The 27,245-nt window shown below is 44.5% G+C and overlaps 1 long non-coding RNA gene across 1 annotated transcript in view; it reads right to left on the bottom strand.

Annotated features, from left to right (window-relative positions):
- LOC121858446 overlaps positions 1–27,245 on the bottom strand; it is a 58,725-nt gene that overhangs the window by 20,102 nt on the left and 11,378 nt on the right. The window contains exon 2 of the long non-coding RNA XR_006087435.1: positions 6,864–6,901. This is a non-coding gene — a long non-coding RNA (uncharacterized LOC121858446). The remainder of the gene's footprint in view (positions 1–6,863; positions 6,902–27,245) is intronic.

Below are 27,245 nucleotides of genomic sequence, written 5' to 3'. Positions count from 1 at the left end.
ACTATTATTATTATTATGGTTATTATTATTATTATTGTTATTATTATTGTTATTATTATTATTATTGTCATTGTTATTTTTTGTCATTGTTGTTGTTGTCGTTTATTTGTTGTTGTTATCTAGTTTATCATACGATACCTACTGTCAATATGCCAGTAGACTCATTAATGTGTAGACTGGCAAGACTCGTTACGGCACTCTCTGGGTAACTAAATGTTGACGCCATCACACGGAAAAACTAACTCATAGCCTTGACCTAGTAATCTCTCTCTCTCTCTCTCTCTCTCTCTCTCTCTCTCTCTCCATTCTTGAAGTGTGGTCCAGTACATGACCTTGACCTTATACCCGCCTCACCACAGGCTCAGTCCTCAAATTCCTCTCATGTTAAGACCTTGTTCCAGTAATGCTCCTTGATGTGCTCGTGACATTGCTAACACAGAAATGTATTTAATAAAAGCAGGAATTAATTTGCTTCAACTTAATATTTTATCGTGACCCTGATTTAATTTAATTCAGTTTTAACCCTGTATTGTAAACCTGAATTAATTTACGTCAACTTAACCATTTACCTTTCATCAGATGACTTTTAAATATAAACATTGGTGCTCAGTGGAGTTAAGATCGTAAACAAACACACACACACACACAGGAGATACCATAGGTGTAGAAAGGCAGAGGTCAAGGGTCAGGCCTCTCCCGTGTCTTCATGTCTCAAGATGCTGGACAAGTTATTCGCCACGTGAGTTGTAGGTTATGTATGTCCAAGGCTGGTGGTGGCAGTGCTCTTAATGTGGTGGTAGTGTTGGTAATGGTGGTAGTGGTGGTGGTAATGACTTTCTCTCAGGTTTCAAGCTTTCAGAAACCTTCCACTAATCAAGGGTCCCATACACCAACACTTTCTCTCAATCTTCCAGAAACTTTCACTCCTACTCTCAGGTTTCTAGAAGGTTAAGGTTTCCAGCTGAGGTTCTCATTCTCATGGGACCATCTCTCTCTCTCTCTCCCCCCCCCCCCCAGACCACAGCATCATCAGGGTTTTAAAAGTGAGTGGAAGAGAGAGAAGGATAACTGTAAGAGAAAGATAACAAAGATTAAGGAGGATAACAAGGCGAGGAATGATAACAAGAGGAGAGAAAAGGGATGAATGATGATAGAAAAGAAGAAAAGAAAGGAAGTTGAAGAAGAACGATGAAGAGTGATGGATGTTGACGCCCACAAACCACCTCTGCTCTACCCCCTCCTCCTCCACCCCACACCTCTTCTACCCCCACCTCTTCCTGCCCCCTCCCCCCCTACACCTCCTCACCACCCCATCTTCCCCTACCCCCTCCCTAACCCCCACACCTCTCCCCTACCCCCCTCCTAACCCCCACACCTCTTCCCCCACACCCCCCCACCTCTCCCCTACCCCCCCTCCCTGCCCCCACCTGTACTTACAAACAACAAGGTCTGGGTCGGTCCATCACTCACCCACGATACAATGAAGCAAATGCGACCTCTAAAGTGAACTGAGCCGCATGCGTTCCTTTGTCGTGAACTATAGAGCCGCATGCGGCGCTTTATTTCGTGATATATACAGCGATGCTTTCTGTTGTAATATAGAGCCGCATGCGCTCTCTGTCGTAAACAAGGTGACTCACATTCAAATATACACACACACACACACACACACACACACACACACACACACACACACACACACACACACACATCCAACTTTACCAGTAATTACGTGAACAAAAATAGAAAGTCCTGATTTACATAAGATATTCAGTAATTTTATTTAACTTTCTGGTTTGGTTAACTCAGGCCAAATAGTGTAGCCGCCATTCTGACCTGACTAATATAGGTTTTCAATACATGAGGATATTTTCTTAGATTGTTTTTCAAGTGAGGCTTAATGTAGCCAGTGACTCATTCTTAGTGATCTTTGTTAATGATGGAGTTGAATTGTGATCTCTCTCTCTCTCTCTCTCTCTCTCTCTCTCTCAATAGTAACTGGTGTTGATAGTGTATGTTTAAAGAGAGAGTAGAAAAGGTCTCCTCCGTCAGGTAAAGCAAGAGTGGCAAGGCTCCTTCCTGTCCAGAGGGTCTTAAAAGTGTGTGTGTGTGTGTGTGTGTGTGTGTGTGTGTGTGTGTGTTGTTGAAAGTTTGGGGACAAGGTCAGTTTATGAGGGGACTCACCCACACGTCCACAACATCAGGTAACCCGCCACCGTCTAACCTGCTACTTCTCTTACCTGTCTTGTTATGGAGCCGAAACCTGTGTAGGAGGTCATTGTGTGTGTGGGGGGGTTCTAGCTCTCCCTTCCTAACCTCTCCTCCTCCTCTGAAATTCTATCCTCATTTCCTTCTCATCACTCTCTGTGTTTGTCTTCTTCTCATTATTATCCAACTTATCATTTCTTTCCTTATCCTCTTACATTTCTTCACCATAATCTTTTCTTTCTTTCTTCCTTTCCATCCGCCTTCTTACTCCCTCGTTATCGCTCTTGCCTCCTCCTCCCTGTTCTCTTCCTTTTGACCTCATGCCACTGGTACAGGTTCTTGCTGAGATACCCAACCTAAGCTAACCCTAGGTGAGAGGGAACCCCAGGTGCTCAGAAGACCCCAGGTGCTCAGAGGACCCCAGGTGCTCAGAAGGACCCCAGGTGCTCAGAGGACCCCAGGTGCTCAAGAACCCCTGCTCAGAGGACCCCAGGTGCCCAGAGGACCCCGGTGCATTCAGAGGACCCCAGGTGCTCAGAGGACCCCAGGGTGCTCAGAGGACCCCAGGTGCTCAGAGGACCCCAGGTGCTCAGAGGACCCCAGGTGCTCAGAGGACCCCAGGTGCTCAGAGGACCCCAGGTAGCTCCTTAGGATGGAGATCTGTCATTGGTGTTAGTCAAGTCACTTCCCTCCTAACCGTCGAGAAGAACCTGAGACACAAACTGTTCGTGGTTATCTATTAAGGTCGTAACGTTTTGTTGCTATTTTATAAAAATGAGTGTTTCTGTGTTTGTTTATTGTACGTGTTTGTGTGTGTGTGTGTGTGTGTGTGTGTGTGTGTGTGTGTGTGTGTGTGTGTGTGTGTGTGTAAGGATGGGGCAGCAACTGACGTGTTGTATTTACTCTTTGTTCACCTTTACTGTACCTTTATCGTTTACTTTAATTTAAATATCCTAATCTATCATCACCACCATCATCCCTCCCTCACATTCCTCCAAGACTAACTTTCCCACCCATTCCTTCCTCCATCACTACCACCCCTCCCTTCCCCTCCCAGGCCCCTGACGTAAGGTATGTAGTAACTGTGCGACAAGTATCACCACAGCGGAGTTTACGAGCGACCGGACGTGACGGAGACTCCTGCAGGTGATGCTACAGGTGAGGGTCTACCTGTAAGTCTGTTAGTCATCTTCCTCTCCTCCTCCTCCTCCCTCTCTCTCTCCCTCCGGTTTCGTTCGTCCACTCACTCATCCCCTTCCCCTCCCGATCTACCTCCACTTTAGACCCCTTACCCACCCCCTCTCCCACCTCCCAGACCACCTCCTCCCACGCTGGCTGGCTGGTTCAATGCCCACCTGACCTGCGAAGGAGGAATGAGAGGGAGAGAAGGAGGGAGGGAGGGAAGGAGAGAGGGAAGAGGAGGGAGGGAAGAAGAGAGGGAAGAGGAGGGAGGGAAAACTTCTCTGACTCATCTGTTATGTTACAAAATATTTTATTATCTCCCTCATTAACAGCTTATTATTATGTGAGTACTATATAGATCCTCCTTGAGAGTTGGTCTGTGAGTGTGACTAGTGCTGTAGGGAGTGGAGAGAGGAGTGGGTAGTTGTGGAGTGGGTTGGGGTAGTTGTGGAGTGGGTGGGTAGTGGAGTGGGCAGGAGTAGGTGGAGTGGGTGGGTAGTGGAGTGGGCAGGAGTAGGTGGAGTGGGTGGGTAGTGGAGTGGGCAGGAGTAGGTGGAGTGGGTGGGTAGTGGAGTGGGCAGGAGTAGGTGGAGTGGGTGGCTAGAGTAGGTGGGTTGTGGCAGACTCCCCTGTCACCGGCAGTCCAACCTAACCCACCCACACTCTCGCCGTCCACCCACCCACATTCTCGCCGTCCACCACCCACATGACCAACCCTCCTCACCACCCACATATCCAACTGCACCACTCAATTAACCATGCTCAGCACCTTCCTCTCTCCCAATCAACCGTATGACCGCCTCCAAAACGAGAGTAAAGATGAGAGCGAAGCGAATTACGAGATGAAAGCGAAGAGAGAGAGAGAGAGAGAGAGAGAGAGAGAGAGAGAGAGAGTCACATCCCTCACACACGAACAACATACACCAGTTAAGTCAGAAGTGATGTGTATTGGTACGCCTCAACACACACACAGAAACAAACAGACTGAAGACGAGGAACATTAACACGAGGACGGTGAAACAATGGGGAGCAAGAAGGGGGGAATAACCCATCACTTCCTGAACTGTTGCAAGCATGTTGATACAGTCACCCTTGGTTGTGATGTTGCAGTGGTAGGGAGAGGAAGTAATGGTTGCAAGGGTGTGTGTGTGTGTGTGTGTGTGTGTGTGTGTGTGTGTGTGTAATGCAGTGGTAGGGAGGGAAGGTTGGCAGATGCGGAGGATCGTTTATGTTACTGCATATTACTGTAATTAGTCATAAGCAGAAAGTATTTAAATTAATGCTAACTAAAGGAGTATTTCCACGAGAGCAAAAACTTATGGTGTAAACAAAAATCGACTTTAGTAGTTAACAGCGCAGTTATTACCCTTCACAACTACACTCATGCCGATATTATTAAAAGCTACTTAACTACATTACAATTTTACCTTTACTGAACAACTTACGAGACAAGAGTGATTTTCAATATGTGGTTGAAATGGTGATATGACTCTACCACTAGATACGTTCTCTTATACCCGGCCGGAGAGGAAAGAATAAAGCAAGAATGTTGAAGACTCTTACAGTTTGCAACACAAGCAACGTCTTGGCAAGGTGCAGATGTAATTTAATATACACCCTCCTTAATCCAGTCACCGTGAGTTGCAACATGCATAACCCCTGTTGAATGAGGTTGAACATAGGGGAATAATGCTGTGGTTGCGTCTTGTTCATCTCTAAATGGTATTAATGCAGGTGTGGCTAATGTACATGGCTGCAGCAGGATGTTGGAGAAGTTCCGTCTAATGCGTGAATAATGCAGATGTTGCAGCTATTGTTCTCAGAGATGGCAATAAAGCAGGGTTATGTCTGATGTATTAGGAAGCAGGAGGAAAAGTCAATTACTCTATTATCCAGTGTTGTTGTTCTATATTTATCTTGTTGTTTATAGTTAGTGTTTGTCATCTGTCGGTTAGGTAAGTGTTGGTGCTGACTCAGAGGGCCCAGGGGGAGCTCTCACGCTGCCGGCTGGTGACCTCACCCCCGGGGACAGACAACCTTACCAAGCCGAGACAGACAATCCCCCCCACCTCTCTCTCTCTCTCTCTCTCTCTCTCTCTCTCTCTCTCTCTCTCATAATCCTACACCTGGGAGAAACACAGAGGTTTTTCTCCTCATTCCACCAAGATGAACTGTGTAAAAATTCTCATTATTTTATTCTTTTGTTTAGTGATGACCTCAAGTTATGATAATTTATTTTGGCTTTTTCCTTCACACAGTTGATAGATAACCTGTGATTATCTCTTATATTTTTTAATGCAGTGTTTTGTGCGTGTGTGTGTGTGCGCGCGCGCTCGCTTCAGGCCACCACACGAAGCTTTCATTTGACCGGACACAGAACCCGCCTCTTCGTTTTAACCTCTGTAAGACTGAAGGAGGAGAGAAGTAGAGGGAGAGAAGGAGGAGGGAAGGAGAGGAAAAGAGGGAGGGAAGAAGAGGGAGGGAGAGGAGAAGATCTTTGTTAAGTTTGACTCTATTGATGAGATGTTCCAAGAAAAGTTCAGGTAGACTCTTCTGTGTGACTTTAGGTTAGGTTAGGTTAGGCTCGGCTTGGCTAGGTTAGGTTAGGCTATATATGGTACTGGGGTGACATAAGATCTTGACAGGTGACACATGACAGTGACAGAGGGTCGTGCTAGGTGGGTCGTGACAAGTGGTAGGCGGAGAGACACCGCAATCACCACCGTCACGTTATTTCCCATTTACTCTTAACTCTCCTCCCCTACCCTCCCCGTTCCTCCCCTGACTCTCACATGAAGACTAACCACCCTAACGTTTCCTGGAGTCGAGTGGTTAGTTAATGTTAATCTAGCTCAGGTTAGGTTAAGCTAGGGTAGTTAATTATCAGGTGATATAATCTGTGGGATCAATCAAAAGGTAATTCCATAAATACCATAGATTAAACCTTTCATTATATTAAGCGAAAACCAACTCTTCATTAACAACAACAACATACTGCCTGTGGTGATTGGGGTGCCTCGCCTGTTTTAAGACACTCAGTGGTACCGTAATTTAGCAGCCATCGTGAGTTGAGGGACTTTAACAACCTTCCCACAACCGCTATGGGCCAACCAATAGCAGTGTGTTGTATTCTCACCGTGTTCCTCGCTCCATTTACCCTCATTGAGTATCGTTCATTAGTGTCTTAAAACATCTTACGTCAACCGATACTGACTGAAGAAAAAAAAATGTACCACGTTATAATTGTTCCCGTTACACGCCAAGGAGCTGGTTGACCCGTTCTTAAGATGGTTAGTGGTGGTTGTTGGTAGTTAGTTGGTGGTTAGTTGGTTAGTGGTGGTTGTTGGTGGTTAGTTGGTTAGTGGTGGTTGATGGTGGTTAGTTCACGAGGCGATACAGGTAATTAGAATTGTTTTGATAAGGAGGGAGGTGTTGGGTCACCTGTGGGATGTACTTAGGTGACAGTGACTCACCTGTAGTCAGGATCAGGTGTTACTGCTCACGAGACAACCTGGAATAGGAAGAAAATAATTGTTAATGGAATGAATGTAATAGGAATGTTTTGAGTCACCTGAAGAACCAACACACACACACACACACACACACACACACACACACACTTTATTATTTTTATCGTTATATTGTTGCCACTGTTTCGCCTTAAGCCTAACCAAGTTTACTGTCGCACTGATTTAAGTCTCACTTGGTGTTGAAATCTTGGCCAGGAGTGATAAACCGATTCAGAGCCGTGAGAGGTGTAGATGGGATAGTTTTGTTATCGAATCGAAATAAATGGGATGGGTTTTTTGTAGGTTCACGAGACATGATTTAAGTGATTTTGTTTTTGTTCGAGGTCAGGTGGTTGGGGGAGGTGTTCGAGGTCAGGTGGTTGGGGGAGGTGTTCGAGGTCAGGTGGTTGGGGGATGTGTTCGAGGTCAGGTGGTTGGGGGATGTGTCCGAGGTCAGGTGCTTGAGAGGGGAGGAACTGGGGGAGTCTGTGTCTGTCTGTCTGTCTGTCTGTAGTATGGTTACAACAACACAATCCGGCCCCTCAACACACACACTCTACCTCCATTACGGGTCAGTACTTAATGTAAATACAGCACGAACGTAACCTTCACATCTGCTGTTATTATTATTGTTGCTGTATTCTTTTGGTGCGAGTCAGGTGAGTAAGTGGCCTCAGTACAGGTGAATAATGGTAATTAGTCTCTACACAGGTGAATAACAGTAATTCTCCTCAGTACAGGTGAATAACAAGTTCCTGTACGTTATTGGATCAGGGCTGGAGAACATACAAGAGATGACTGAGTTATTCAATGTTCACCAGTTCATGTTCATTGAGACGTGATCACCAGTTCCTGATCACCAAGACGTGGTTAGTGGTGATGGTGAACTCAACTGATGAAACACAACGAAGGCTAATAGGCAATTTAAATTTTTTTTATTTCCAAACAGATGTATTTTTCCTCTCCTCTGTGTTTTATTATTAGTGTTTTGTCGTGTTTGTTGTTTGTATAGAGTTAAGTCGTGTTTACCAAAGGGATATTTAGTTTGCTTGTGACTTAAAGGCTTGGGATGTTTGGGGATGTTATTATTACTGTTATTATTACTGTTATTATTATTGTTATTATTACTGTTATTATTGTTATTGTTGTTGTTGTTGTTGTTGTTGTTGTTGTTGTTGTTTTTACTATTAGTTTAAACGTATTTATTATACAACAAGAATCAGAGTGAAAACCGATGATTGTAACGATGACCAAACAACCTCCATGTTGATTATGTAAACAACAATTAGTCAGTGGAAGTATTATCATGTAAATATAGTAATAACACACACACACACACACACACACACACACACACACACACACACACCGTGAAGCTGTGAACACTTGTCACTGTAGAACGGCTGACCTGTGTTGACCTCTGCTGTGTACCTCCTCGAATAATGATGAGGGATTATAATTATAAATCAATACTAATAACGGAATGTAATAAATAATAACAACAGCACTATTACTAATAAGTAATACTAATAATAATAATAATTAATAATATCAAGAAGCTTGTACTAGTACTATCACCAGGTGGGTAATCATACCTGCACAAGTAAATAACTAACGATTGTCTGTTACTTAATAGGTAAAAATTTGCTCACCTGAAGACGCCCTTCAGCTGTGACTCAGACAAAGAGCCACAAGTCTTCCACAAGTAAACGGAGCAAAACCATCGCGGCCATTGCTCACCACAGAAGCGTCTACATTATTCGTGACAAGTGGCGTGAAATTCCGTTGGTAACTAACTAGTGTGCGAGTTTTATTTTATATGGTTATGACTACCGACACACACACACACACACACACACACACACACACACACACACACACACACACACGTTGATTGCAATGTTCTGCCGCCCGGCCTTTAAGGAGGAGTGGATAAATACTGTAGTTTAAATATACATCTTATATATATTCAATTTATATACTGTAGGTATCTTTTTTGCACAGGTAGAATATATTTAGGGTACTGTAGGGTCCTTTGCTGCCCCGTGGTGAGGGAGGTGGGGGAGGAGAGGTGAGGAAGAGGAACACAGGGGAAGGCGCAAGACCCAAGGACTGCCCCGTGGTGAGGGAGGAGAAGGGGAGCTCATCGCTGGGGCCTGTGAGAAGGTAAACAGTTACTCAGGCTCTACCATGACAATAATAATAACGGAACACTTATTGTGGGAGCGACTGGTGGTCCCCATTCAAGATTTTCCCGTTTGGTCGAAGTCTTGTGAAAATATGCGTCGTAAGTGACTTTAAACGTCTTCAAGTGTGACTTAAATCTTTACCAGCTGATGGTCTTCATGCCTGGACTCCTCGCTGTCAAGGTTCAATTTCCCGAGACATTGTGAATCCGATAGAGCGAATCATTAAGGGAAAATTGATTGCCATTGATCACTTATCTCACTCCACGCTGTGATAACAAGACCAAAACACAATATTTCGCTCACCACAACAGACACGCCTCCATCATTTAATGCTTTTATCATTTATCTTCATTTATTGGAATCTTATTGAATTAACTCTTAACACATCTTTTCCTTCAACATTTGTATAACTTCTCAAACCTGCCACACCCTATACCACACCCTTCTGTCTTATTGGTCACATTCTCATGACACTTACCATCAGCCACACCCATCGACGTCTTCCCTCTCCACATCACTGACTTTCTTCACATCTCTCGTGTTATCTTACATTACTTGACGTCCGTATATCTAACCCTGTCCACCAACCGTCACAACCGAGTACCTGGTTGTGTGAACGAGGCTACACAGGTGACGCAAAGATCTAATGATTGTTGGTAATACATATTGGTGAGACCCCGACCACCTGAGTAAGACGACTTGGCTGCCTTGTACTGCGCTCTCAGGTTTATTTCACCTGATGATTAAACACCTTGACGCTGTTTGAGGGGGTTAGGTTAGGTTAGGTTACCTTAACCCAAAACCACAACCAGATAAACAGACAGGCAAACCGTAAGGCAGACAGACAGATAGTTACTCCACCACACATAAAAGACCCTCAAATTGGCCATTAATAAAGATTATTAGTTTAGATGAGGCGTCTTCTGTCCTCCTGATAGTTACTGTGACGCGTGATGATGTGTGTGGAGAGGGGGGATGACACCTGTAGTTGGAGTCATCAATCATGCTGGTGTATGATGTTGGCTCTCTCTCTCTCTCTCTCTCTCTCTCTCTCTCTCTCTCTCTCTCTCTCTCTCTCTCTCTCTCTCTCTCTCTCACACACAGAGTAAACATGTCTTCTAACACACCAGTAGTGACATGCCCAACCATTCATCAGGTAGGATGAAGAAACGCTAACCAACATAAACACTTAAGGACGGAAGACGTATTGTACACACAGTATATATTGAACTTTGTTTCCTCATGTAACCTACGACTGTTACCCTCTGAGCCTCTTTATTGTAAGGCTTTGTAAAGTCTTTTTCATTTAGCTTCTTGAACTTTGCTTGGGGCGTTTAGCTGTGCGTGTGTAATAAATAATAATAATAATAATCAACGGTTTATTGAAAAAGTCGGCAGCCCGAAGGCTGAAAATATACATTGGACAAAAATGACTTATTACATACAAAGACATGGAGTGGGTGGGTCGTGTAACAAAAGCTTTCATTACTGAAAGAAGAAGGAACATGAATTGAACATACAGATTATTAGCTTACAGTTGATGGCCCGAGCCTGGGCTGGTCATGGAGACACCGGGTGGTGTGGTGTTCACGTGGTGTAGTGTGTGTGTGTGTGTGTGTGTGTGTGTGTGTGTGTGTGTGTGTGTGTGTGTGTGTGTGTGTGTGTGTGTGTGTGTGAAACTACCTGCATTATGACAATGCCAGGAAGGAAGGAGGAGATAGTCTGAGTTGGGTGAGATCATCAAAGATAAACACACACACACACACACACACACACACACACACACACACACACACACATCGCGTCGTTACCTGTCGCTGGGGGTCACTCATTTATCACCTGAATAAGATTAGAACACGGTACATCTCTCTCTCTCTCTCTCTCTCTCTCTCTCTCTCTCTCTCTCTCTCTCTCTCTCTGGTGTACTGCACTATTTTTCCTTCAATATATCTGTCTATGTGCAGGTGTGTCAAAGTTGTTCATAAAATAATAATAATAATAATAATAACTGGTAAAGGTGTAACAGGCAGGTGTGGAGAACGGCCTTGACAAGAAGACTGCACAGTGCTAATACTCGTGCAGGTGATAGGAGTGTGTCAGGTATTATAAGGCGGTAATAATATGTAGTATAGGATGAACAAGGGAGGTTGGTTAAGGTGACGTACAGCATGGTAGGAAAAAAGCTGGATGTTGGGAGTTGAAGAGAGAGGAGGAGGATAGGCCAAGCTGAGGGTCGCGGGAGGTGTTAAAGAGTGTTAGATGGTGTTAAAGAGTGTTAAATGGTGTTAAAGAGTATTAGATGGTGTTAAAGAGTGTTAGATAATGTTAAAGAGTGTTAGATGGTGTTAAAGAGTGTTAGATGATGCTAAAGAGTGTTAAATGGTGTTAAAGAGTGTTAGATGATGCTAAAGAGTGTTAGACGAGGAAACCTAACATCTAGAGCGTCATAGATACACAAGGAAAAAAATCTAACAAAAGATTCGCATATCTTTTATGGTACGGTACGGAGAGGTCAGTGGACTTGTACTTCTGCCTCCTCCTCCTCCTTCCTTCAGGACTCTACGGTCGGGTGGGCACGCTGCTCCCTCAGGCCCCTACACACTGGAATCCTGACCGGTGTGTTTACTGCGTGAGGCCCGTTGTCAGGTGAGGCTCTGGTAGTGGAGGTGAGGCCTTGAACTACTCTGTTTGGTTCAACACGAGCTACAGTTAACCCAGGATTTTTGTTTGGTGTTTTATCATGGGCCGAGAAGGAGGAGTCTCGTTAAATTTTGATGAACGAGAACAATAACAGAGAAAGAGAACACAAGTGACTCCATGTATCAGTTTTAGGGAACAAGTTAAAAGAATCACTCTCAAAGAAGTATGATCGTCGGTCTGAGCTCAAGAGATTGTGTGTTGCGGGTCTTGGTCGACACTCAGGAGAAACGTGAAGGACGAGTGAGGTCGAGTGAGGTCAAGTGAGGTCAAGGCGGTGGTGTCGACATACCCTACCTCTTCTCTTGGGTCTACTTTGGAGAATCTTTTGTTATTAACTCACTGTCGATAAGGTCACTGACTTAACTACTCCTCTGAAAAGCCAAACGTTGCAACCAGTGCTGGTGATAAACATTATGTAAAGTGAGAGGCCGCGAGGCGAGTCGGGATAAATGAGAATAGCGAAGCGAGGCGGAGGAGGCTGAGGTGAGAAGGGAGGGGCCACAGCACAGGTAGTGGAGGTTTAGTTTAATTTCGTTAGGTTAAGTTCATTGTACGTTAGTAGACGTTTGAGACAGACACAGGGAGGGCGTGGAAGGGTTAGAGGGACACTGGAAGGGAGAGGGACACTTGGAAAGGAGGAGGCGGGTGTGAAGGAAGAAGAGGAAGGTTTCGAAGGAAGAGAGAGAGTTTGGGAAGGAGGAGAAAAATGAGAAAAAGGAGGAGGGTAAGGAAAAGAAAGGGAGGCTGCAAGGAAAGTTCAAAGGAAGAAGGAGGAGGAGGAGGAGAAGGAAGGAGAGGGTGTGGAGAGAGCATGAACTGGCTCAGCCTCGAGTCAAAAAAGTGAGAGTACAGGGTCAAGCCATCTCTCTCTCTCTCTCTCTCTCTCTCTCTCTCTCTCTCTCTCTCTCTCTCTTTACGGAACTTAATTTATAAAGGAGACAGTCTAGTAGATCTTCCCCATCAGTAGTTATGGTTAGGTTAGGTGCCGCCATAATGCTCTCCATCTCCCTTAATTATCTAGGGAGAGGAGCAGGTGTAGGGAGAATGGACGACCACACTACAGGTGACACAAACAACATCTAAATATGGTATAAAATTTGCACTGAGACTCGACCTAAACTTTAACCACTGAGAATCCCACCGGTTCTAAGTCACCTAGTGGTTAATGGCGTCACCTAGAACATTGTGAGCAGTTAATGGCGTCCCAAAAAACTTCCCACATCAGGAGGGAGGGAGGGAGGGAGGGAGGGAGGGAGGGAGGTAGGTCTACCACCCTAGACCTACCTTGTTCTCATAATAATCAGCTGACGGTGATCCAATCGTGTAGTATAATAACAAGGCGGGCAGGTAATGAGACCACACAGGTAAGGTAATTACTGCTCTACCCAAACACTAGACGCACCTTGTGGCAGGTAATGAGTGGCTTAATTATTGCCTCATATTACACACCTACTCATGCCTATCACAGCTGAGGAGGTGAGGTGTAGATAATAATTGTTGTCACGATAAGAATACTGGACGTGTATTTATATGTAAGAGATATATTGTTGTTGTTATATTTAGTTGTTTTTATTCAGAAGATTTGTGTTTTGTTTTCTACACTGGAACGACAACTTTAACTCCAATAAATTAAAACAAAATTGAGATCGTAGGAACATGAGACTAAACATAATTCACTTATATATAAAAAAAAAATCAAATTATACCGATGATGCTATATTCCGTGAGTCACCTTAACATAAATGGCCCCCAAATGTATTAACCTCCTGATGAAGGATAATGGTGGATAGGGATTAATGTTCTGGTTAAAACTCTGGTAAGGAAGTGGTTCAACACAGTATATGTCGGGTTGTAGGACATTATAAACTATCATCCGGAACATCCTTGAGTTACTGTGTGTCGACCTTGGCAGCTGTGGTTGGTTGTGGTCCCCTGCAAGAAGAGGAGTCCAGGTGTGTTGGCTTTCCTATTACCTGCCTCTGTGTGTACCTCGACCATATTGTTTAACAGTATCACTCACTTTCTTAACCACTACACATCCACCTAAAATTAATGTTTACGCTTTCTGCCACACTTACAGCCATCATCTTCCTGTTACCACCATTACTACCCTCCTGGTCATATTGTTATCGCTACCGTCTATATAACTTTATTATTATATGCATGGCTGTTCTTTCTACCTCAGCGGCTGGTACTCTTGCTGGTGTAGATGTTGAGGTGAAGTCATGTAGGAGCCGTTCAACCAAAACGAAAATCACCCAAAATGGTATTAAAATTATAATGAAACTCTATGTTAACTAGACACGTTTACTTACCAATTAGTATCAGTTACAATAGATAGTAATGGAAAGAGGTTTCGTTAATTTTGACTCGTGCTCCGGTCAATGGTTACAAGGTTGTGTTGTAGCGGAGGTGACATGAGGACTTTGCTTTGGTACCAGACGAGAGACAAGAGAGACAATGACAATAATTAGGATGAGGATGCCAGGTAGATCAACCAATAACACATGAATGGAAGCCCACCTGGGACCTTTATCTTAATGGTTAGGTCAGGTTAGGTTAGGTTAGGTTGGTTAGATCTGTTTAAACGGTCACCTACAGACACACACAACGCCTACTTAGCTGTGTCGATGGAAGTATGATGATGGTGGTGATAGGAGACGTGGCGACATGGACATGATTGTGTGACATCATCATAATGGTGTGGAGTTGAGGGGAGAGAACACTTATCAGGGAACACTTTAACATCTTCTCCCGTCACACAGTACCCTGGTGGCTGGCTAGAGGCGGTCAATGTGTCGGTGTACTGAAGCGAGATGATCGAGGTAACATTCTGTAAAACACTGTGACTCGATATAATCCTCTGTGATATTCAGGAAATAAATTATATAAGATGAGTATTTTCCCACTCATCAAGTAAAGATATGTGACAAACTGTACATAATGTGGTTTCTGTTCTCAGTAGGTAACACGTTAGAAATTCCTGCTTGGGCGACGTCTCTAAGCTGCACGTGTTCTCTGCTCGACGGTGCGGTGAAGCAGAACACTGATTTAAGTTAGATAAAAGTCATCGAGTACATTTTGCCCAGCTAGTGACGCAGGCTAAGTGGTGATACTGCAGGGAGCCGCACCTGCCCCACACACCTGTGCTATTTTACCATCTCTTGAGGTATTGTTCTGAAGCTGTAATATAAATAATGGTGTTTGTTTGACTGGTATACAGATAATTGAGAGAGAGAGAGAGAGAGTGAATATTAACTGCCACCATTGCCTTAGGTTACTTCCTTGTAACAACAGATAAGAACCAGCCCACTAAACGTTGCAGCTGAAAGTGACAAAACAATATCAATTTAGAGTAGAATGAGACAAGAAAGATGGCGGCGGTAGTGAAAGGAGGTAACGATTGGAAAACTTGTGAGAGCTTTGTCAAGAATCATTTCATCGCGTAAGAGAAAAAGAGGTGTGTGAAATAGCCTCGATTACAAGTGTACAGCGTCACAACACCGTGGGATCTAGCCATTATCGCTACTGTTTACACATCTTGAACCAGTCACTACTCTCCTTCACAAAGCCCCCCCCCCCTCTTCCTACCTCAGCTAATGTCATAATATCTTCTTACTTTCAGCTTTATAAATGAACGTGAAATTTAGAGAATGATTTTTTTTTACTGTGTGTACAAGTTGAAGATAAAGTGTACAATATAGTTGTATTTTTGACCATTTCTTGACGCTAAACAAATATCTCTTCCATCACTTTCTTCTAAAATTATCTCCCTACCTTCATGTCTTTATACCTACGTTAATCCTCACACAAGAGTAAAAATGACAAGGATGACATAGGTGTGACTGATGAACTTATCCTCCCGGTACTCTAGGGACTCAAACATCGTATAAAATATCAAACAAACTCAACGACAATATATTTTACCTTTCTATAATAATTAATCACAGATGTTCACAGTAATTGACTCTTGGTTGTTAATTATACAGAATTTAATTAAAGTAATGCTTCTTACGGTAATAGTGAAGCAGCTTACCAATAAATTATGAAGAGGTGGATTACACGTAGGAGACAGTCAGGCTCCTTCCTTGTCTCTCAGTCCAAGAAGAAAAATAATAAGGGAGAGACAGATATTTACACTGTAGGATAAATCAAATAGAGAGAGTAAAGTAAATAAACTGTCCTCTATATGTGTCCAGCTCGACTCACTGAACACCAAGGTCACCCATCAGATATTTACAAAAACTAGAATGAAGTAAAAAAATAAAAAACACTTTACCCCGATCACACTATGTCCTACCATATTGCTCACAGTGACCTACTTTATTGCTCCCTGGTCACCTACTTTATAGCTCACAGTGACCTACTTTATAGCTCCCTCACAACCTACTTTATAGCTCCCTGCTTTATAGCTCACAGCCTTTTAATTAGAGGCATCGTCATCACCAGTACTTCATAACCTTCACCACCAACACTCCTCCACTCTTCACCACCATCTCCACCAACACTCCTCCACCCTTCATCACCATCTCCACCAACACTCCTCCACCCTTCATCACCATCTCCACCAACACTCCTCCACCCTTCACCACCATCTCCAACAACCCTCCTCCACCACCATCATCCACCAGAGAAACTCTTGGAGTGTGGTCTTTGAGTAATAAGAAAATACTGGACACAGAAGCACAGTGATGAAGTAACATGTGTAGAAAGTCACCACACCTTACTGTCACCATCAGCACCACTGTCACTATCATTATAACACAATGAGATAATGATGATGAACTTATCTATCTATATATATCATTATTATTTAACTTCCTCTCTCTCTCTCTCTCTCTCTCTCTCTCTCTCTCTAGGTATGGTGAGGAACAAGGAAGAATCACAAGAAGAAAAATAGAGAATAATAATCATTTTTTATCATTCGTGAAGTTGATAATTAAAACTAACTTCCTGTCTCTCTTCTCATTCTTCCTCATCTCTCACTTTCGGTATGAGGTGGAAAGGAGTTTGACAAAAAACAAACATGACGTCATAATACTAATCTCCCGTGAGAGTGAAAGTTACAGTAGGACTTTTAACCAGAATTTCTTAGTTAATGATGTTTTCTCCTTTAACTTACTTTCTTTTTTTTTAAACCAGGAGCTTTTCTCTTCTGGTCTTACCTTCCCTCGGCCGACCAACAGGTGTGGTGGAGGAGGCTGTTGTTTAATTACCTGTCGGCTCCTGCTGTTACCTGGTATCTCTCTCTCTCTCTCTCTCTCTCTCTGGTGTGTGTGTGTGTGTGTGTGTGTGTTAACTCTGGTTTTGCGGGTAACGGGAGCCAGGGAAACTCTTCTTGTTTGTTGATATTTTTAAATAACATTGTTTACCTCTCTCCTTGTGATAATCAGGTTGTTTACTGTAGTTTGGTGTAATGATTAAGTTATTTTGTTTGTTTTTGATATTATTATAAAGTTGTTTGTTGTGAAGTTAATGATTCTTGTTTACTCTGATACTTAGGTAACTTGTTATTGTTTTGTTTTAAATAAATTGTTATAGTGATGAAGGAGTTTTACTGAAATGAAAAATATTGTTTGTTCTAATAGTGTATAAAAGGTTTGTTTGTTATAGTGAAAATTATTGTTTGGTTGCAGAAGAGTTGTTTGCCATACTGTGAGTGCTATTTGATGGGTTGTTGCGAGCTATGAGAATTGTTTGCCTTAAGATAATAGTTTTTTTAGCGTTTCTGGAGCAATGAAAGTCAAACAATACTCCTTGGTTGTTCCTGGTCACTGCTATACTACTACTGTTCTCGGTCACTGTTACTGCTCTTGGTCACTGCTACTGTTACTGTTCCTGGTCACTGTTACTGTTCCTGGTCACTGCTACTGTGGGATTAACATAAGCAGTTAATCCCCACAGCCTGAATGGTTAATATTTACTCATACTGTTATCGACACTAACGTCAGAATTATCATGGTGTCCTAAACTTTGCGCCGGGGACCCTGTAAGGCAGTGGTTCAATACGTCTTCTCTGGCCTTCACGCTCGCTTATAAGGAACGATATTGGCTGAGAAATTACAATATAATGTTTTTTCTTCTTAAATCACCGTGAAAACAATAACTTCCTGTTGAATCACTGCATTGAAAATCTCTTAAAAAGGTATTAGATTATTTATACAAGGAATATATCTTTGGTCTGAAGCCACATGTTTAAAAACAGATCAAATGAGCCGATGATTTGTATTTTAAAACAGTAAGTGTCTCAAAATACTACACATGTCCTCACGTGTAGTACTCAAACGTTGCCGAAACCCACACACAGCTCAAGGATTCGACTGAGGGAGTGTAGGAATAACGTGTCAGGGAAGAAACCGATAATATTTGACGATGGTTATGAGGAAGGTTCAGTAAGTTAGGGGAAATATTGGCTAGTTGTTGTTTAGTCTTGATGGTGTGTCGTCTTCTCTTACCTCTCCTTCCCTCTCCCTTCATTCCCACTCACATCTCCCCCTGCCCACTCCCCCCATCCTCTCTTGGTCAAACCTTCCCCTGGCCATCACTTCATCCTCGCTTGCCCAATGCCCACTCCCCATCCTCTTTTGCTCACTCCTCCTCTTGCCCACTCCCTTTCCTCTCTTGCCCACACCTCCCCAGCTCACACCTCTCAGGTAAGCAGCTGTCGGTAGGTTGGAGGGGTCAGAAGGTGAAGCATCTGGCACCTCCGTTAGTGAACCGTTCTACCAAAACCCTCGACGGTGTAGCGGTGATCCCCTGCTGCCTCCTCACCACCATACCTAAGAGGGTCCCGCGACGCCATGCTGCACGACCTTCCGGTACACCTCAGGTACTCTTGAGGTGTTCTTCGGGTACACCTCAGGCACCCTTCAGGTATTCTTTAAGCACATCTCGCACCTTCGTGAACTCTGAGGTGGGTTGCTCACGGGCGGCGGCGTCCCTCACTAGCTCTTCAACAGATGGTTTGGTCACTGTTTTGTATTCTATGCTTCGTCATGAACTCTGAATAAGAATCTCTCAAGGTCTTAGTCATCTCTACATTGTCGTCAAATATCTAGAGGTACTGCAGGTGTACTCGGCTTAATTGTGAGTACTGATGTAGATTAGGTTAATAGTTGATTTTCCTAAAGGCTCAAAATACCCCAAGCATATTTTTTTTATTTTTGGTGTTTTTAACGGAAATAATTACAGGATTTGATATTTTGGATCACCTGGATAATCTCCCCCCACCTTATTTCACCTGAATATTAATGAACTCTTGCGAGGTGTCTTGTCTCATACTTTTCGTCAGATAGATTAACACCTCTTCAGTATACATGCTCTTCCCTCGTCAGTTGTGGATGTTTGTTTTTATCAATGGTACAATTTATTTCTGTTTTTTACTTCAGGATCTTTGAGTAATTCTGTCCTGTTTCTTCGTGAGTTTTAGAGAGAAACTTTTCCAGGGCGTCTGTGTGTCTGCTACTTCGTCAGGAGGCTGGAGACCTTAGTAAACTCTGAAGGAAGACTGTTCATACCGTGAAAGTTCCTCCTGGGAGTTTACGATCCTAGTCTTCACCTGGGGTTCGCTTGGTGTTCATCTGGCGTTCGCTTTCGCCTGACGTGCATTTGGCGTTCACTTTCGCCTGGCGTGCATTTGGTGTTCATCTGGCTTTCATTTGAAGCTCATCAGGCGTTCAATTGGTGCTCATCTGGCGTTAACTTTCGCCTGGCTTTCATTTGGCGTTCGACTGGTAAGTAATTTCGGCCGAATTTCACAACACTGAAGGTTTACTTGACGATAACAATAGAACCGATGCCACTGACAGAGAACTTTAGGTTTAATGGACCCCAGTTCTAATAGGCCCCAGCTCTAATAGACCCCAATCCCAACAGATTCCCGTCCCAATAGACATCAGTCCTAATAGGCCCCAGTCTTAAAATATCCCTATCCTACTGGGCCCCAACGTAACCAAGCGTAATATAAAGTAACCATTAAAATTAGGGAAATTATAGGGTCCCTTATTATTGGGGCCTACTGGTACTGGGGTCTACTAGGACTGGGGTCTACTAGGACTGGGGTCTACTAGGACTGGGGTCTACTAGGACTGGGGTCTACTAGGACTGGGGTCTACTAGGACTGGGGTCTATTAGGACTAGGGTCTACTTAACTTCCCTCCTGTCATAATACTTCCTCCTTTCCCGTCATCATCACTCTCTCTCTCCGCCACACAATTAGTCTCATCCCCGCCATCCTGAGACTAATTATACCCCATCATTATAGCGAGAGGCATAATTAGTGTCATTAGTTTAATTATACCTCCCAAGGAGTTTCTGGAGTTATTATAGTAAATACTGGGAAGAGGAGGAGGTGTACTAAAGAAGAGAAAGGGAAGAGGAGAAGATAAAAGAGGAGGTAGAAGTAGAGGAAGAGGTGGAAGGAGAGAAAAGGGGGGAAGAGGGTGAAGAGGGATAACTAGGGAGAAGAGGAAGAGAAAGAACGGGAACAACACACAAACAGATAAAGATACCTTCAACAGACACACAGATATATGTTTATCCCACAGACAGACAGACAGACAGACAGAGAGAAGATGCAGTCTTCCTTCTCCCCACCACTACCCCACCACTACCCCTACTACCACCACCACTACACCACCACTACACTACACCACTACCAGCTGCTGGCCAGAGACCGCTACCAACATATGACACACAGAGAGGAGGTGGGGAGGGGGAGGAAGGAAGAGGAAGAGGAGGAGGGAGGTTCTGTTCTGTAGGGGAGGGGAGGTAGTGAGGAGGGATGGGAAAGGGAAGGTAAAGGGAGGGAGGGGTGTTGAAGGGAGGTGTGGCTGTGTGTGTATTACCAAACTCCCAGCACCACAAGACCAGCAGTAAGCAGATCCAGTAGTGTGGTGTAATTCAGCTAAGGAAAATACTTAAGTGTGTGTAATAGTAACGATAAGTGGATAATACTTCTTTCATGCATCATACTTCAGGGGTGAGCTATAATGAGGTACCAGCACACACACACGCACACACACACACACACACACACACACACACACACACACACGCACACACACATTTCTTTCTTATATCTCACCTCTTCCCCACAGCACCAACATAAGACCTTCAGGTGGTGAGGGGCGAGGGAGCAGAGGCAGGGCATGGGGCAGGGGGACGAGGGCGAGGGGGCGTGAGGGCAGGGACGAGGGGCGGGGGCGTGAGGGCGTGAGGGCGGAGGGGGGGCGTGAGGGCAGATGAGGGGGGTGGGGAACACATTCACCTGCTCCAGTTACGTAGGTTCCTAGCACCCCATGCAGTCTTCCTACCCTTTGACTCATGTTGGACAGAACGTTTTACATATGTTGTTTACCTACACACACACACACACCTACTCATCCATACGCTATACAGTACATATGCATACACATTCTCACGTACATACACGTTCGTACTTATACACAGTACATATACGCAATAACATTCGCACACACACACACAGACACACACACACACACAGTTATATACACACAGTCATTTGACCTAATGATCGACAAGCCATAATAGGCTCTCCAAATACATTTTAACCTCCAGTAACAGCATCAGCACTAAAACAGCAGTAACAGCAGAAAACAGAAAAATCAGCAGAGACAGCAGGAGGAGGAGGGGGAGCAGCAGGAGGGAGGGAGGGGGAAGGAGGAGGGGTAACAGCAGGAGGAGGAGGGAGCAGTAGCAGCTGGCGGCCAGGTACCACACGGTTGTAGGTGACAGACTAACGGGTCCGCTGCTTGTCATTGACGGAGGACCTATAGGCCAGTGTTGCTGTTGTTGTCTGAAGGGGCTGGTGAGGGCAGGAGGGGGCTGGTGAGGGCTGGTGGGAGGGTGAGGGGGGCTGGTGAGGGCTTGAGTGGGAGGGGGCTGGTGAGGGCTTGGTGGAGGAGGTGGTGAGGCAGGTGGAGGCTTGGTGGAGGCAGTGGAGGGTGAGGCAGGTGGGAGTGGAGAGGGGCTTGGTGGGGTGAAAAAAGAGCTTGGAGTGACATTTTTCTTCTGGTCCTTCGTTATTATTCTATTATTTCTTAACCTTTTATCATCTGTTTCATAATTATAACTACATCTCCGTTCCTTCTGCTCTTTCTATTTTCAGAATTCATCATCTATCTTTACTCCTCCCTCCTCCCTCTCTCCTCTCCTTCTCTCCCCCCCCTCCTCTTCCTCCTACCTCCACAAAGAAACAATTGGTGATTATAATAAGTTTACACAAAAAAAACTCTCTCTCTCTCTCTCTCTCTCTCTCTCTCTCGTTCCTTGGTGTACAAATTCCTTACATCATTCACGAGGCACTGAACTTAACCTAACCATAGATGTCTTTATCAGTTTCTTTGATTCATTATTTTTCTCTGTTTCTTAAATTACCAGGAAGAGCGAGGAAGGACGAGGAGGGTGAGGGAAGGAGGAGAAAGGGTGAAGAAGGAGGAGAGTAAGAAGAAGGAGGGTGGGTAGGGAAGGAGGAGAGAAGAGAAGGAGAGGTGAGGAAAAGATAGTCATATGTGTTAGAAAAGTACTGCACTGTATCCTCTTCCCTCATTTGCAGTGCCAAGGTCGATCTCAAAGGCGAAGGTCAGCTCACTCATGTAAAGTGTGTGTGTGTGTGTGTGTGTGTGTGTGTGTGTGTGTGTGTGTGTGTGTGTGTGTGTGTGTGTGTGTGTGTGTGTGTGTGTGTGTGTGTGTGTGTGTGTGTGTGTGTGTAAACATGGCATCTCTCGCCCTCACCACAGCATCATAGCTAAACCGTCCGGGACAGGAAGAGAGGAAGCCCTTGGGACAGTGTTGGGCGGAAGGAGTGAGACGGAGGAGGGCGGGAAGGACGGAAGGAGGGGCGGAAGGACGGAAGGAGGGTTAGAGACAGGATATGAGTAGGGAACCGAGACACAAAGAGGAAGTAAAGGAGACAAAGAAGAAAGAAGAGGAGAGTAAAAAAAGAGAAGGGGAAGGAAGAGGAGATGAATAGAGGGAGGAGAGATAAAGAGGTGTAAGAGATGAGCAAGTGGGAGGGAGATGAAGCAAAAGAGGAGGAGGAGGAGGAAGATAGAAGAGAAGGTAAAATAAAATGAAGCAGTAAATAGTAGAAGAGATAATTGAAGAAGACAATAAAGGTAATGAAGGACTGTATGCATTGTTTAGGGTCTAATAGGCCCCAGTCCAAATAGGCCCCAGTCCTAATAATTGTCTCAGGCCTAGATCTAAACTAACTTTTTTAAATTTGGGCCCATTGGGAATTATTTCCATTAGGACTGAGTTAGGTTGGCGCTTATGAAGGCTGATGACCCACTAGGACTGGGGCCCATTTGACTAGTGACCGTATAGAGGATGGAGGTGGTAGAGGGGGGCGTGTCAGCCAACAGTTAGGTGAACCGTACACCTGCCGGAACTAAATTGCACACTGTTATTTTACCACGTCTAGAACTCTGTCTTGACGTATAGGTCGCGTGTTCTGTCTGTGGGTGGCGGGATTAGCGGTTGATATATATTTTTCTATATCATGTGAGAAAATTCATTAACCAATCAAAATTCGACTTTAAAGTATGTATGATCTTCGTATAGGCTCGACCAATCATATGCCTCCATTCTCTCTTTCCATCTTCTTGTACTTCCATGCGTGTTCATTCCTGTTCCATTCACTTCCATTTTGTTATTCCTTTTCTTGTACATCTTTCCTCCCTTTTCTCTCACCTTCTCCTTCTCCTCCTCCTCCACCAATACACCCTTCCCCTTCCACTGACACTACCCTCCTCCACCCCCTCTACATCTCACTCCTCCTCCTCACCCATCACCCCCTCACCTCCCCCCCTCCCACCGGGTGTTCCCTGGGATGTAGGGCAGACAGTTCGGCGTCCCTGACAGGTGGTGTGTGTGTGTGTGTGTGTGATTAATTTCACTACAGTGTATTACCTTAGCGTGCCATGTAGACCTTAGCATGCACAACACTCCTTAAAGTCTAAAATATTTCTGTATAGAGAAGTGTGCAAAATTTATACTACCTCGAGCTGATCATGATTGGCCTGTGATCTTTGGTATTATCTTACGTGTACATCTTGGAGGAGTTTATAATCAATATATTTCCACCGTAGTTTAGTCATGACCAGTTTTTGTTTACCTGTTTCGCAAGGGACCAGGATCCACTGAATCTTGATGTCTTGGCGTACCCTGGCTTGTATTGCCTTTATACTCGTAAACTGTCATTAAACAACTTCATAAAAGTGACATGCCTATGATTATGTTGACCTTCGTTTAAGATTACTTACATGAAATAGAATAACAGCTGATTTATTCTCGTGATGCTACGTAAACATAGTCATAAAATGTCTGGGTATTGATTGAAACAGTGTAATACAATATTCAGTCGATCCAGGACCCCACCCCATGACTGCTAACCTCATTAACCCACACCTGCACAATGAAGAGAAAATACTTATCTAACTTTTTCCTGGGTCATAATCCCTTTATCAAGTCTCAACCAAATCTCAACTTATTAGTCACAACATTCACAGATGGACACACGAGGAAACAGGACAACTAAAACAAAAGGAAATACAAATGATTCTCGAACTCTATTGAAAAAAAAATAACACCCAGAGCAGCTTAGTGCCAGCCATCCGAGGTTCCTGTTCAGTTTGTTTATAAGATACCAGCCTTTACTTGACCCGGGGCTAATACCCCTGTTACACGCCCTTGATTAGGCTACTACACCCCTGCCCTGATAATCTCTACGCCCTCCGTCCCCTTACCCTCGCCGCCCTGACGTGTTCTGGTGGTCCCCGGTAGTGGAGGTTGAAGATCAGGGAAAGAAAAGACCACGACTGCGTTAAGAATTCCGAAGCGTAACCAGAAACATATGCACCCGTGAACTACATAACCAACAGTAGAGAGCCAGGGAAACTTACTTCCATCTGTTTGGTGGAAGACACTCACCTGCCGCCATTAGACTAGCTGCGTACCTGTGTTAAGGCAAAACTTCTTGACGAATCGTAACTGTGGGAGGCGAGTAGGAGGAGAAATAGCTCTCGGCACTTGGTACACTTATGAAACAGTTCAGTAGAGAGTCACACTTTCTTTGTTGACAAGTAAGTGATGTGTTTATGTAATTTTTAGGAATACGAAGTTAAAATAAGCATTAGTGATTGAAGGTGTTACATAGTTGATAGCCAAGTTGTATGTTCAGGTAGACGGTAGATGAGGTTAAAACACACACACACACACACACACACACACACTGAATCCTGGAATAACCGTTCACATACTGTAGAGTAAATATTTGATGCATTAACAGTGTAATATAAGCGTGACAAGTATAGCAAAGAGAAGGCACAGACGGCATATGCCACCCGTGTTCTTGCTAGTCAGGTTACGGGGGCGTTGTTGGAGCCACAGACCTCCTGCCACACTCGCCCAAGCTGCTTCACACAAACGGTACTTTTTAACAGATATTCGTTCATTTCCGAGGTGTTAAAAATTTGGTTTACAACTTAAGATAATTTGTTTACTGTGGGACAAAACATATTGAGATGACGAGGTGATGACAGGTGGTGCCAGGTGTGACCGAGTGGTGATGACAGGTGGTGCCAAGGTATGACCGAGTGGTGATGACAGGTGGTGCCAAGGTATGACCGAGAGGTGATGACAGATGGTGCCAAGGTATGACCGAGAGGTGATGACAGGTGGTGCCAGGTATGACCGAGAGGTGATGACAGGTGGTGCCAAGGTATGACCGAGAGGTGATGACAGGTGGTGCCAAGGTGGTGATAACGTTAGAGACGGTGTAATCACAGATGCCAGTTGTCATCAGCCAATATTCCAGTGTCATGAAGCAGTGGCAGATGGCACATGGTGGGGTGCCTCTGTACGTGCAGGTAATGGCCACATCTCGAATACTTAATTATAATGTAAAGCAAGACACAACAGCTGACGCCTCTCCACACACAGATTTATTTTGGATTATAATTAAAACTGCACTTTCATATTTTTAGACGAATTATGTGTTTTAAGTCGAGTTTTATACTGACACATGAACAGGTTTACCTATTTGTCTTCAGTGTTGCGGTGGTTAGGTTAGGTTACTTGTTTCTTCATTTGTTTTGTTACCACAACACACCCACAACACTCGGCAGTTCGTGGTCGTATCAACACTACTAGAAAAATCATCACCATTTCAGGGTGAATTAATCAACAAACAAACTGGTAAATTCTGTTTCAATTTTTTATTTTAATATGACTTACAATATTATTATAATTCTCAAATAAACGATTCAGTGATTATTAAGAGTAGAGTGAAATGTAGTGTTTGATCTCTCTCTTCCTCTCTCTCTCTCTCTCAGCTGATTCAACATTTCCTCCTCCTAGAGACTTATTAAAAGAAGTTAATCAAAAATACACTCGGTAGAAAGTTGATGATGACCTGGTAATTTATAACTCCGGGCGAGGAAGGCACTCACAGGATGGCACTCACAGGATGGCACTACAGGATGGCACTCTACAGGATGGCACACCAGGATGGCACTCTGCAGGATGGCACTCAAGCAGGATGGCAGCACTCACAGGATGGCACTACAGGATGGCACTCACAGGATGGCACTCTGGGCAGGATGGTACCCAGGATGGCACTCACAGGATGGCACTCACAGGATGCAGCACTCACAGGAGGGCACTCCACAGGATGCACCTGCCAGGATGGCACTCAGATGGCACTCACAAGATGGCACTCATAGATGGCACTCTACAGGAAGGCACTCTGCCAGGATGGCACGCAGGATGGTAATCACAGGATGGCACTCTCACAGGATGGCACTCAGGATGGCACTCTCACAGGATGGCACTCACAGGATGGCACTCATAGGGAGGGCACTACAGGATGGCACTCATAGGATGGCACTCACAAGATGGCACAGGATGGCACTCAGGAGGCACTCACAGGATGGTACCCAGGATGGCACTACAGGATGGCACTCACAGGATGGCACTACAGGATGGCACTATAAGATGGCACGGCAGGATGGCACTCACAGGATGGCACTTCACAGGATGGCACTCACAGGATGGTACCACAGGATGCACTCATAAGATACCAGGATGGCACTCACAGGATGGCACTCACAGGATGGCACTACAGGATGGCACTACAGGATGGCACTCACAGGATGGCACTACAGTGATGGCACTCTGGTGATGGCACCTGGTGACGGCACTGTAGCTTGGGTACTCAAGGTGATGGCACTAGATGGCACTCAGCAGGAGGCACACAGGATGGCACCTGGCAAGATGGCAGAACCTACAGGATGGCACTCACAGGATGGTACTCATGCAGGATGGTACTCTCACAGGATGGTAATTTCACAGGAGGCACTCTCATGTGATGGGCACTCATAAGATGGGCACACCACAGGATGGCACTCACAGGATGGCACTCACAGGATGGCAC

Source organism: Homarus americanus, unplaced genomic scaffold (genome assembly GCF_018991925.1).
Source record: "Homarus americanus isolate GMGI-L3 unplaced genomic scaffold, GMGI_Hamer_2.0 scaffold57980, whole genome shotgun sequence".
NCBI lineage: Eukaryota > Metazoa > Arthropoda > Malacostraca > Decapoda > Nephropidae > Homarus > Homarus americanus.
This window is presented reverse-complemented; position numbering and strand designations above follow the sequence as displayed.